We start from the raw sequence: 13,809 nt of genomic DNA, 5'->3' as shown, positions 1-13,809 counted from the left end.
TAGTCTCCCTTAATACTGATGAAGAGAAGAGAGATTCCACATGGGTTGGTTTTTTTGTTGTTACATTTATATATACATTTTTCCATGTATGCATGCAGTATGCATACGTGGGTGCCACAGTGTATGTAGGGATTCAGAGGACAGCCTGTGGGAGTCTGTTCTCTCCTTCCACAGTGTGGTCCCCAGGCATCAAGCAGGTCATCAGGCTCAGCAGCAAGCACCTTCCACACATTGAGTCATCTTGCTGGCCCAACATGGTCTGGGTTTGTATTTGGAGCTTGCTTCTGCCCAATATAAAAACTATAGTATTAATAGCAAAGAGGACATCTGAGATCAGACGAATGACAGTCCTGGGGACCACTGCCCAGGCCTGGAGTGTGTCATCAAGAACAGAGAACTAGTTAAAGCTTTGGGCTCCCCTTTGAGCTCGCTCACTAAACTGGGAGAACAGGAACTGTATGTAACAGACAAGTTTTCTGTAAAGTGTGTGGAGATCTGTCTTGGGGCATTCCCAGGGAGGCCTATCATTGGAGTCCTATCTTGCTAAGAGCAGTAGCACCTGCTGTAATAAGCGAATGGCTCAGCCAACACAGAAGATCTGTTGGCACAAGGGGCTGTGTTCTGATCTGCTCAATACTTTTAATGGTGCTGAGTATCTCAGCAAGAGAGCACAAATGCCAAACGCCTCACAGCTCTTGCCAGTCCAAAGAGCTCAGGGAAAGACAAAGCCCATTAACACCAACCCAGTAAGCTTGTTTGATGTTGAGGAAGCGTGGCTTCACAACCTGATGTCTGTTGACACCATTACAGGTGAGCTTGTCCTGCATGTGTGGGCAGAGTAACTCACAAATGAGCCAAAGGAATAAAGGGCCTAACTCCAGGGGCTACAAGAAGCTGTATTACTTCACATTATAATAAACTACATCCCCACCCCACCCCCTGGGTTTTGTGGTTTGGTAAAGGAATGTTGACTGCTCAAAGCAGAGGACTTCCCCTATGTCTGCTTGGCAGCTGTGGTAGCAGAGAGGTCAGGGTCTCCCAGGGCTGCAGGGACACGCAGATGAGACTATAAGGGTGGTGTCCCATGGCTCTCACCATGGACACAATTACTCAACACAGTGGCTCAAAATAGCAACTCCCCCCCCCCCACTCGAACCCACATTCTAGCTGGGTTCGATGAAGACTGCCTTGCTCCACTTGGCGTCAGTGTGGCAGCTCAGAGCCAAGAGGCTGGAGTCATTTAAAGGCCCTCTTCTCATATTCTGACAGTTGATAATCCAGGACAGCCCTCCCGTGAACCAGTCTCAAGATACATGCCCCCAAAGCAAGAGAGACCAGGATGGAGGCCTTGTTCCTGCCCATGATCGACCTTCACAGCCCCACAGCGCCTCCTCTGCTATGTTTCTGCCACAGAAGCCACTGTCGGCCTCATCCATGGGAGAGAATTTTGACTCGATCTTTTGATCAAAACAAAACAAAAAACTTTTCATCTTGAAAGAGTACGTGAAGTTGCAAGCGTTTCTGTGGTTACGGGTGGAAAGAAAACTAATCACAGGCACGCACAGGAGGTGAGCATGCAAGCAGAGGCAGCTGCAGGACTTTGCAGCAGCAATGGGAAAGTGACCCCTCAGTCTGCCCCAGCTGTCAACCCCCTTCAGAGTCCATTTGGAGTTGGTGAGTCCCCATTAGCTCAAGCAAACTGTCTCAGTGGATGAACCCTTCATGGTCTTGAATTTCTTGTTCATACTCTTACTCCTTCCACTCTTCAACTGGATCTTGGGGGCTCAGTTCAGTGCTCCAATTTGGGTCATTGCTTCTGTTCCCATCTATTGTTGGATGAAGGTTCTATGGTGATATTTAAGATAATCATCAGTCTGACTACAGGGTAAGGTCAGTTCAGGCACCCACTCCTCTTTTGCTTAGGGTCTTAGCTGGGGTCATCCCTCTTGACTTGGGTAGGAGTTCTCTGTGTTCTTTCTAGCTGAGAGAGAGAGAGAGAGAGAGAGAGAGAGAGAGAGAGAGAGAGGAGGGGGGAGTCAAAATACATCAAGTTAAGAGTGTGAACTCTCTTGCATGGCCAGCTTAAGCACTTTAGTATGACAAGCTGAGAACGCCTTTCTCTTGTAGACCAGGCTGGCCTCGAACTCAGAGATCCGCCTGCCTCTGCCTCCCGAGTGCTGGGATTAAAGGCGTGCGCCACCACCACCCGCATGAGAACGCCTTTCTCAATGGGGAAATTGACATGAAAGCATTATACTCTAGTGGTCCATGGAGCACTTTGAAGCTGCTGCTGGGCGAATCACCGGGGAAACAAGGATGTCCAGAGGCCAGCCAGTGAGCAGCGGAGGGCAGTCTTACTCCACTACGCCCTTCACAGTCTCCGGATTCCTTCCCAGTGCACAGCTCATGGAGTTGGGTGAGGGGTTTCCAGTTCTTGCTGAAGATGGCTCTGGTCCTGCTGCAGGTGTGTTGGGTCCCTTGTTAGGTTGTTTGCTTCCCTCCCCCCCCCCCGAAGTCTGGCTTCTATCATTTTCTCCTTCCTCTCCTTCTTCGTCCTCCACACACATTCTTTTCTGGCAATGTCGCCAGTACCTCCCCTGGGTATATATAGCCCCGAGCCAGATCCTGGCGCCTTCCTTCAGGACAGGAAAAGCAGGTCCTGTGCCAGCCGGGCTGCTACAGCATACCACATGAACTCCGAGAGATGATCGCTGCCACACCTCCCTTTAGTCATTTGTCACAAGAGAAAGTGTAAGAATGGAATCAGCTATTAAACACACTTATTAAATTGGTTAACAAATGCTATTTCTTGAGGAAAAATAAGTAGTGAAGAATTCAGGTCCAATAACCAACATTGGTCTCGTGTGTGTGTGTGTGTGTGTGTGTGTGTGTGTGTGTGTGTGCGCGCGCGCATGCGTGCATGTGTGTGTAGGGACAGGGTCACTTAGAATGACTGAATCTAGACAGACCTTGACAAATCTGTTTGTTTGGTTCTGTGGTTCTGGGCTTGACATCTGGTCTTCATTAGGGCATAACAAAGTGGCTTTGCCCATTTCCAGGAGATCAGGTTTCCTGGTGTTATTCTTCTGTATCCCAAGATGGTCCTCCCCATAAAGAAAAAGCATGTGGGGGCCTAAGAAGAGGGGCATTCTCTCCCCAGTGAGAATAGATGCTCTTAGTGTGGAGGGAGACTCAGAACTCATCTGACACCAGAGGAGGGGCGCATAGGCTTGGAGACTCTGCTGGGCTGTCTCTACCTGAAAAGGTGCAGGGCACGAAAATGGGCTAACAGCTGATGGTGAAGTGACCTTACATGTTGGATGGAGAAAACATTATTTGCTCACAGTAAAGGAAGAGAGTGCTGACCTCTCCCCGCCCACTCGGGGTCATCGGTTCCCCTCCCTTCCTGCTGAGGTTCCCTTGCCAATAGCTTTTCCCTAGGCTTGTGTTTGAGGACACCTGAATAACAAGCTGACTGTGGACGTGCATTCCATTGCATCACAAAGTAAATTAGCCTTGAACTGTTAGTTTGGACTGTCTACAAGAGATAATGCAGCTGTCCCCTTGCTACGTGTAGTTTCTGGGTTTCAATGTCCTCAGGAACCATTTCCTGTCTCTTCTGAAATGTGATGTTCCCAGACGTTTTTAGTTAAATGTCCTATAATTTTCTCAGTTCTCAAAGCGTGCTCTATAGTAGCTGCTATTCATGAGTACACGTTACTTAAGAGTCATCTAGTCTGATTATCTTAAATGTCACCATAGAACCTTCGTCCAACAACAGATGGAAACAGAGGCAGAGACCCACATCAGAGCACTGGACTGAGCTCCCCAGGTCCAGTTGAAGAGTGGAAGGAGTGAGAATATGAGCAAGGAGGTCAAGACCATGAGTGGTTCATCCACTCAGTTAGTTTGCCTACGCTAATGGGAGCTCATCAACTCCAATTAGCCTGGGAATGAATAAATATGGGATCAAACTAATCCCTCTGAATGTGGTTGACAGTTGGGGCAGACTGAGGGGCCACTGGCAGTGGCAATGGGATTTGTCTCTACTACATGATGTACTGACTTTTTTGGGATCCTGTTGTCTTTGGATGTATACCTTGCTCAGCCTAGATGTTGTGGGGAGGGCCTTGGACTTTCCACAAGGCAGGGTGCCTTACCCTCTCTTAGGATTGGAGGAGGGTGGGGTGAGAGGGTGTGTGGAGGGAATGGGAGGAGGGGAGGGAGTGGAAATTTGGATTGGTGTTTTTTAAAGTAATAAAAAAAATTATAAGAAAAAAAGAGAATAATCTTGTCACACAGGGACAATGTGAGAACCAGGCCCTTCTTCAAGGAATTTTTCTCTGTCTCTGGCCACCACGGCTTATTGCTGAACATAGCTACCTATCCCTGCAGAGAGCTGCACACCCCTCAGCTCTGTGCCCTTCCTTGAAACACTTCTGCCTGAGTATGGAGACTTCTGCCTCTCCGTGAACATCACCACTCATCTCAGGACACTTCTCAGTCCCTTCTGCACCCAGACACTGATGTCATCATCATCAGTGACTGCTGCCTGGCTTTAGGGATTACTCCTTTCTATAGGGGACCAAAGCATTCTCCTGACCACCACTGCCTGATACTTGACACTTGGCTTCCCCTGGGACCCTGTTTCTTCTCTTTAAAGTACTTCGGTCTATCTTCCAGCATTGCTGCCATCTCTTGGGCATTATTGCCTGCCATTAGTGCCACTTTCTCTTGAGGGAACACATTCTGCTTGAGTTCTGCTGCCTGCCATAACCACCACTGCTTGGCTGTGGGCACTGTTGCCTGTAACTAGGTACTTCCCCACTTCATGGCACAGCTGCCTGCCTCTGGACACCACTGTCTCTCACTGAACAGTCACTGCATGCTGCCGGGCATGCTGCTGCCGGGCACACGGCCTATCCTGAGCCCTGCAGGCCTTTGCCCTAGACACTATCCTGAAGCTTTGTCTCCTCCAGTTCCAGCTCTGGTCTTGAACCCAAGAGCTTTGTAAAAGGTTTTAAGATAATGCCTCTTTGTTTTCCTTTGACCCTAGTTGGGCAACTAGCACCAACACAAAGGTGTTGGGACTTCTGAAGCCCTCTGAGACAGTGTCCCTTCAGTTCTTAGAACACAACTCAAGTATTTGTGTTTGGAGACAAATCTGAGCAACAGGCACTGCTGTACTTCTTCAGTTGCTCACAGAGGCTCCAGTACAAAGCTAAACCTGTTAGTCCAAGGAGACATGTTCTACCCAAGAAGGGAGCCTCCTGGAGGAGGAGCTAAGAATTCTACATCCAGATCCAAGGCAGCAGGAAGAGAGAGAGAAACCTCAAAGCCCACCCCCAGTGACACACTTCCTCCAACAAAGGCCATACCTACTCTACAAGACCATACCTTCCAATCCCTCCCAAGTAGTATCATTTCTTGGTAACCGAGCATTTGAACATATGAGCCTTCAGGGACTATTCTAATTCAAACCACCACAGTTGACCCCTTCCATTAGGTGATCTGTCCCATCAGTCCCCAGAAAAGCATCCATGCTGCCTGGGGTGAGCATAATGTACACTATATTGGTAAACTGTCATGTATTCTTTGATCTCTCTGAAAAGCTAACTCTGGGAGCAGGGCTGCACTCCCTCCCCCATTGCAAACCCAAAAACATTTCTCTCAAAATGTCCTTCAACACTCCTTATCGGAAGGTAGGCTGGTCCCCCTAATTCCTGAAATAGAAAGACAGCTGTGCCCTCGAGTACTCTCAACAGAGCCTCCTAATGTTTGTCCCGTGACATGAAAGGCCCTGTAGTAGGAGGAGGAAGTTGAGCTAGCCACGGCAAGCTCAGCTGCAGGAGGCTCGGCTGTGTAGTGAAAGCTCAACCAGGACGGCCAGATGACGCCCTGGCCTTGCCCCGTTGGTTTTTGCTGGATGTTGGGAGCACCCAGTTTGATGATGTTGTCTCTATCTGTTGCTATTTGCTTTTTTACTTGGAAGTCTTAACATCGGAAAAGTTGGTCTGTCTGGAACCCTCTAGCCATCCAAAGCTCCAGCTGGCTGTTTTGGGCCCCAGGGCTTCCCCAGCTGGTTCTGCTGCTGGTGTGAGGGTCTGATCTGGTGATCTACTATGTTTTTGTGGCTTGCTGATTTATTACTTTATGCCCGCTTGCTGCGTACTTAATAAACTCAGTCCTATGACCAGAGATTCGGCTATCTATTGTCTATAGAGAACACACAAAGCAGAGACCCCAGAGCCCAGAAAACATCTAGCTGTCTATGCCACTGTCCCACCAGGGGAGAAAGCTCAAATCTTGGCGAGTCACAGGACAAGAAAAAGCCCCCAATGTTTGTTGAATAAGTGAAGTTGAATAATTGTGCAAATAAAATGGAAAGAACAAAATGCAAATGGCTTGTCATTTGTCACAGGTCATAATATTAGAAATGATGGCATTTAGATCGGCTTAATAGAAACAGTACTTGAAATGTAAATATTAGGAGAGAGGCGTTGAAAATAGGGATGGTGAGACTGTTTTCTAAAGAAAAATGCCTTTCTGTCCTTTTTCATGGCGTCTCTAGGGATGACTTCAGGTACTGTGTAAGTGCTGACCGGTGCACTGTTCTCTGGGTCACTCCAGGTTCCTGTATGGGAAAAGCATCGCGTTGGCATGAGGTTGGCGTGAGTTGTGTCAGTGCGGGGGAGAGGATTCAGACTTCGGTCAAAGTTCTACCACTATCACTTGGCTGCTGTGCCAGTCCCCACACAGAACCATCACCACGACAGAAGCCAGAACAAGTCAGAGCATGGGGCTCTTGCCTGCTGGTCTATGCCTGACCCATTCTTTGACATATGTTTTGTATAGTGCAAGGGACGGGACTCAATGCATCACATATGATAAGTAACTCTACAACTGAGTTATACTCCTAGTTCCTTTGTCATTATTTTTAATTTTTATTTCAGCAACCATGTTTATTTTCACTAAGAATTTGTTGATGGGCTGGAGAGGTAGCTCAGTGTGGTTCAGTGCCTTTGCTGCCCTTCCAGAGGACCTGGATTCAGTTCCCAGCACCCATGTCAGGCGACTCACAACTACCTGGAACTCCAGTTCAAGGGGATCTAATACCTCTGGCCTCTAATTCACATATTTAGAAAAAACAAAAAAGAGGTCAGGTGATGGTGGCACACACCTTTAATCTCAGCACTCGGGAGGCAGAGTCAGGAGGAAGTTCGAGGCCCAGGCCAACCTGGACTACAGGGCTAGTTCCAGGACAGCTAGGACTGTTACACAGAGAAACCTTGTCTTGAAAAGACCAAAATGATGATGATGATGATGATGATGATGATGATGATGATTATGATAATAATACATGCAAAATTTTTAAAAAAGAATCCATTGGGTTTTAAAATTCTCTCTCCCTGTTGGCAATTATTTCAGAGATGGCTTTGAATAACATGGTCAGAGGTTTGAAAGCATGGTTGATTTATTAGTTGGGCAGGCAGATAGCAGATGGCATCTGGAAGAAAGGACTAAAAATTATCCCTCAAAAGGCCAGCTGAGTGTGGGGAATCCAAGCTGTGAGTAACTCAGGCAGACTTCCACTTGTCCAAACCCTGCCCCCTCATTCTCCTTCCCTCTCCTACGACTCCTAGCCGGAAATGAGCCTCCCTTTTTCTGTGGACGCCTGCAGCCCTCAGCTCCTTCACTTTGCCTGCTTGAGTCCTACCTGCTTTGCGCGGTCCGGTGCAAATGAAAAACCCATGTTCCCTAATCAGAAAACAGAATGTTTGAAATTTCAAGCCATCCAAAATGCAGTACTCCACCGAGCACAGATTGCTTAAGTGCAGGGACCTGATGCCCAAGAGTGGGCAGCCAGCTGGGAAGCCAGACCTGACTGCACTAGTCTATTCCAGGGGAAACTGAGAGTACCACCAGGCAAACCGTCTTTCAGGAGCGTCTTGGCAGCCCTCCTGGGAGGTCCTAAGATGCCTTGTTCTGCACTCCAGCACTCTGTGCCCACTTCTCTGGCCTCCTGAGTCCCCACCAGCCATTTGCACCGGCTGCACACAGTCTTGAGCCCTGCCTTGCTGGCTTCCTCGGGTAGGAAACCAACTGTTTTCTTATAAAACCACCATCTCCATTTTGTTTTCTGATTCCTCCATTGCCAGAAGTTACCAACACAAGGCCTTTCTGGGACAGCATGGATACAAAAAATAAAGTGCATATATAGTGCCCCTCACTGTCCCCTCTTACATCCCTCCTGTGCTGTTGGTAATAGAGATGGTACCTGCCAGGAGCATTAAGTGCACTTCTTATATAACGCTATACCCCATCCGTTCACTACTGCAATCACTCCTTTTACAGACCAGTAAGATGAGACTCAGAGTTTGAGCAGCTTGTCCCACAGGGGATAAAACCCAAAGAGCCTTTTAGACATTGCTTACCCTGCTTCTGACGTGGGATATATGAAGGCAAAGGCCACCTCTTTGTCTTTAGCATTCTCTACATATTCTCTGTGTACTCTCCATACTGGAGCATTGGGACTATTAAGAACTATCTATTGGTAGCCAACCAGGTGCCAGGCTTAACAGTGACTTCTCTGCTAACGTGATCTCACAAAGTCCTTGGGTTATCTTTTCTAGCCCGGATTTAGTGCCATGTTTAACTCGTGGAGAAACTGGAGCTTAGAAAGACGTAATCTCTCTCAATGGACAAATAGTGAAGAAGGGTTTGGATTTTGGTGTGCCTTTCGACTCCTTACGGAGGCCCGTAGTGAGGCTCAGCTGCCTGTGGCCATGCCTCCCATACAGCTAACGTCTCCCTATCCTATTCCCCCTCACCTTTCTGCTCCTGCCAGTGCCTTAGTCTAAGTCAGAATCTAGGTCCTGAGGTTCAGCAGGCCCCTTAGGCCATCAGTGGCTAGGCGTCTGGTTGTACAATCTCAGCACACAGAAACGTTGCCCTGGCTCTATAATCTGCACCTTCACTATGAGTTTTCTCTCCAGTGTCCTGTTGCTGTTCAATGATTGATAAGAACACATGCCACAGCAATGGCCTACCTCGCTAAGTGCAGTCATGTGTTAAGACAGGAAGAAAAAAAAACCTGCTATCAGCCTTGCTAGATTTAGGACCAATGGGAGGCCTCCTCCACCTTACAACGCCAGCATTGGCGTCTATCTTTTACCTGTCCGTGTTCAAGAAGCCTAATCAAGACAATGCATATCGAGGAATGTCTAGGTTTTGACTTCATTGTTAACCCTTTTGAGCATCCAGATAAACCTCTGGGCACCAGGAGAAATCCTTCTGGAATGGCGATTGACCAGCTTCCATCTGTTAATCATTGAACAAAACACTTCTAAAGATGCAAGCCATGATTGCTCGGCTATGTGACTGATGGATTCATAACCACAAGATGACTTAGCTCGCTGCTCAGCTATTGGCCTCAGTCTTGCCAATTGATTGCCAGCGAGTGAGGAAACAAGAGAAAGTGTTTCCAGAGAGGAAAGTAAGTTTCTGCGTCTGGACAATCTCCAGCAGACTTCAGACACCAGAGGGAATTCCTGGGTGGGAGGCTCTTCTGTCCCTCCGTGCCAGGTATGAGGCCAGGCTGTGTGGTTACAAGACTGAGTAGGAGGGAGAACTCTGCCCACCCCAGGGCTGTGTTCTTCTGGGTTACAGGCCGAGGGCAGGAACCTGTTCTCTATGACCTCGCTATATGCAGCAGAGAGCCATGTTGCCAAGCATGTGGCAAAGGAACACAAGTAGAAAGGGGTCACACCTTCCAGCTGTGTTTCCTTGGCACACAGCACAAACGAGTGCAAGAAAACGTTCTGAAGTTACGTAGTGTGTATACAGAGACTGTCCCCTACAGCGAGCAGAATCATATGTCAACTCAATGATGAACAGACCCGCGGCAACCTCAACTGTCCATCCAATGGATTATTGAATGTCCAAACTCAACAAGGTGCCATGAGTTACTAGGCGTCAGTGGCCCCAGATAGCCTTGAAGGGTGAGGCCACGGCTCTTCTGGGAGTCTTTATGTCCAACCCCCAGCAAGCACACTGCAGGGCTCATTCACACCTCTCTCCTGGTAAAGAGTGATGCTCACTTTGAAGAAGGCAAAGGGTGAGGAAGAAGCCAACAGGGGAGGTGAGTGTGATGCTCTTCACTGACTAGAAAGTTTTCCCTGGAAAACGTGTAACTAGAAACAGTGTAATCATTTACCTCTTGTTTACCTTCTAACCCACAGTTGAGATCAATGCCACCCAAGTCCTCACTGAAGTTGTAGAGGATGGTTCCTAAGTATTGTTTAACTAACTCAGTGACGCAGGTAAACTCAACCTCTTTTCCAATGTTAACCAAACTTCTTACACTTTTATAGTCCTATAGCCTCTCCCTACCCCCAAAGTCAAGCTAAGAAGTTGCTAGCTGATCCCTAGTGACCAAGAGTCAAGTTCCAGCTTCTGTTGGGATTGCAAGCCTTCTGGCTTGGGCTTACTAAATCCAGGTTCTGCTGTCTTGATGTGTTGGCAATGTCAGGTTCTAAAACCTCCTTGAGTCCTTGCTTCCTCCGCCGTAAAGAAGGGAGGGTGGGAACAGTGCAGCCCACCTGCTGTAAGAAGGGAGGGGGGAACAGTGCAGCCCTCCTGCAGTTGAGCAGGGAGGGTGGGAACAGTGCAGCTCTCCTGCAGTTGAGCAGGGAGGGTGGGAACAGTGCAGCCCTCCTGCTGTAAGAAGGGAGGTGGGAACAGTGCAGCCCTCCTGCAGTTGAGCAGGGAGGGTGGGAACAGTGCAGCTCTCCTGCAGTTGAGCAGGGAGGGTGGGAACAGTGCAGCCCTCCTGCTGTAAGAAAGGAGGAGGGAACAATGCAGCCCTCCTGCTGTAGTGAAGGGAGGGTGGGAACAGTGCAGCCCTCCTGCAGTTGAGAAGGGAGGGTGGGAACAGTGCAGCCCTCCTGCTGTAGAGAAGGGAGGGTGGGAACAGTGCAGCCCTTCTGCAGTTGAGCAGGGAGGGTGGGAACAGTGCAGCTCTCCTGCATCTCCTAGATTCCAGCCTCAGCAGCCACACACCTCATTTCTTTGACTCTAAACTGGTTTTCTATTTTTGTGAGACAGAGCATGTAATCGATATCAAGGCCACACTGAGGAGCAGCCCATAGTAGAAGGCCTTCCTCTGGATGAAGGAGAATGGAAGATTCCCGTCATTTTTCTGGGGTCACATACAACCAACAGCATGAATCATGGTGTTCATGTGGCTCGGCTCAGCAGCCCAAATGATAAAGACAGCAACAGTGGTGGCGGCAGTGACAATGTCCCTTGAAACAGAAGAAGGAAGAGAGAAAAAGAAGAGAGATCTCTTGACATCCAAAGAATTCTCTTGCTGTTCTGTGTGTATATCCTGCCTCTTCACTAAGGCCAGACAGGGAGAAAGAGCCTATCGCTCAGAACTGAAGGGGGAGCAACCTCAGGGGTAGCACCTCCTTAAACCTGGCACCTTCATGCCTTCCTTGCCACCTCAGTCTGGCCCTGCTCTTCCCTTGCATGTCCTCTTGGAACCTTCTTTTGGATGGAGATCTCCAGAACCAGTGTGATCACTAGGCCCGGATCACTGCCTTTCATCTTTCTGCCTCTGTGGTCAGGCCCATGCCACCCAACTGTGGTGCCCTGGCACTGAGCGTAAAAGGTTCTTCAGATAAGTGGGCAGTGTCTTCCAGGGCAAGTGGGGCAGACTTACCTTCCCAAGATACCGGATGCACCATGGGAGACAGGCTAACTGGCATCCTGTTGGTTGATGTTTTCTGCCGGAGAACTAAAACCCACTCTCACTCCACAGACTACTGGCGCTAACAGCATGATGGCCTCGTGCCATCATCTACGGTTTCTAGGAGATCAGATGTGGCTGAGTCCAGTGTGATAAGAGAGAGCCTCAGGACACGTGATGTCTTCTCCCTCTGTGTCACAGATAGTAGATACCGCACCACCACCAAATGTTTGTTCTTCGAACATAGGAGAGAAGGAACAGCAGGTTTATCAGAAGTTAGGTGCCTGGCTTCACGGGGCTTTGGCCTCTTAGGAACCAGAAAGGGCAGAGTCAAGTAGCTGGGCTGTTACTAACCCAACACTCAGGCTTCTCCTTCCCCATGGCAGCCAGTCACTCTTCTGGCTTTTGCTGGCGTGCACACATTATTTCTCTGGTTTGTGAGGAGCTGTATTTCTAATGATCACCCCAGCCTCACTTGGTACTTCACCCCTTCCTAGCGCCACCCTTCTATCCTGAGAGCCCTGGCAGGAGCCTGCCCTGAAAACTCTGGCCCTGAATTTATATTCATCCTCATTGTGCTGGGTCGCCCATCCATTCTTTCTCTCTCTCTCCCCACCCCACCTCTCTGTCTACTACCCTGCTGCCACTTTAGGAATTGCGATCCTGAGACTTAGGATCGTTTTCCCTCAGCAAGCTTTACTACACCACATTCTATTTAGTATGCACACAGAGCACTGTTGCCCCACAGCGACAGGAGTGCTCAGGGGGGAAATGTACAGGCATCATTTAAATACCACAGTTACACAACAGGCTCGCATGTCGTCCTTTCCAGCACGCTTTTAAGTCTCTTTAACAGCGTGGAGCAACATTCAATGTTGATGGCGTGGAGCAATAGTCATGTTACAATGCTAAATGGAAGAAATAAACGGCCACATATTCTATTTGATCTAGGAAAAGGAGGCGTGGCTAAGAGCGACTTCCGCCTCCTCTCACTGCATCACTGGGCCACAGGGAGTCACGCTGTCAACAGTGTTACTGTTGGGTACATGGCCACCTTGACTTTTTTTCTTTCATGCAAAATCTTCTTCTGATAGGATTTACATCTCTTCCCAGGCATACAGGTGCAGCACTGGGAGATGCCCTTGAGAGGCTGGCACCGGAACATTGGAGGGACTGTGACTTCGGGGGTGTCCAGGCAGACGGGCATGAAGGCTGTTAGCGAGAACTCCCCATTCCCCATACGGACAAAGCAGTCCCATCCCTCCAGGTTTAAAGGGGGAATTGAGAGAAGGTCCGAAAGGCTCACACAGCTGGGATAGGGAGCCCCAGCCAGTTGGAGCTGACGGGAGGGCTGTCTTGCTATGGGTCAAAGCAGAGACAAGGAGCGTACTGCTCACAGGTAGAGACTCCAGGCTAATGATGGTGCAGAGTGCCTGGCAAAGGGTTCCAGAATAGGCACTTACAGAGCAAGCAGAGGTGTACATCCCTTTCCACCTTTGATTTACGAGGCACTTCCGTACATTGTCCCTTCCCACGTCAGGCTTATTCTAACCCCAGTGGGGAACAAGTGACACTAACCAAAATGGGTTTCTAGTCAAAGGTCTGAACATTGGGTAATGTGAACGAGAGCAGATTAGGTTTAAAACAAGGTAGTTCCCAGTCAAAGATTCAATTGAGCTGTGGAGGGTAAAGTTGTGGATTATGTGCCCGAGTCTGTAATTTATGAAGCACTTCTCTTTCCAAATAGTCAGTAACATCCAGATTACATATTTTCAAAGGAAAGCCAAGCCCTCTCAAAGAGCTCCTATGCCATGCCCTTAAAGAAGATCAGCACATAGCTAATGGGAACCTGACTCTGCCAGATGAGTAGCCAGCTGTCTCTGAGAGTTAGGACCCCTCCCCAAGAGAAACCACAGTCCCCATTCAGTTCTGCACATGTGCACACAGCTGGAAGCAAATGTAAAAGGAGCCATTGCAGCCACCTTCGCTGCCCTGTTACCCTCCCTCACTGCCCAGTCTGTCCCGTACAAGTTGATGCCCTTAAGATTTCCTTCGGG

General features: G+C 48.9%; 2 long non-coding RNA genes across 2 annotated transcripts; one reads left to right on the top strand and one right to left on the bottom strand.

Annotated features, from left to right (window-relative positions):
- Positions 1-1,171: 1,171 nt before the first annotated feature.
- On the top strand, positions 1,172-6,919 carry LOC119824739. The gene is made up of 3 exons (XR_005287138.1): positions 1,172-1,674; positions 2,263-2,464; positions 6,572-6,919. It is a non-coding gene; the product is annotated as an uncharacterized LOC119824739 (long non-coding RNA).
- On the bottom strand, positions 6,409-12,673 carry LOC119824738. Its single transcript, XR_005287137.2, has 4 exons — positions 12,547-12,673; positions 11,726-11,987; positions 11,215-11,306; positions 6,409-6,634 (listed from the first exon to the last, which is right to left on the bottom strand). It is a non-coding gene; the product is annotated as an uncharacterized LOC119824738 (long non-coding RNA).
- Positions 12,674-13,809: the final 1,136 nt, after the last annotated feature.

Source organism: Arvicola amphibius, chromosome 10 (assembly GCF_903992535.2).
Source record: "Arvicola amphibius chromosome 10, mArvAmp1.2, whole genome shotgun sequence".
Taxonomy (NCBI): Eukaryota; Metazoa; Chordata; class Mammalia; order Rodentia; family Cricetidae; genus Arvicola; species Arvicola amphibius.
This window is presented reverse-complemented; position numbering and strand designations above follow the sequence as displayed.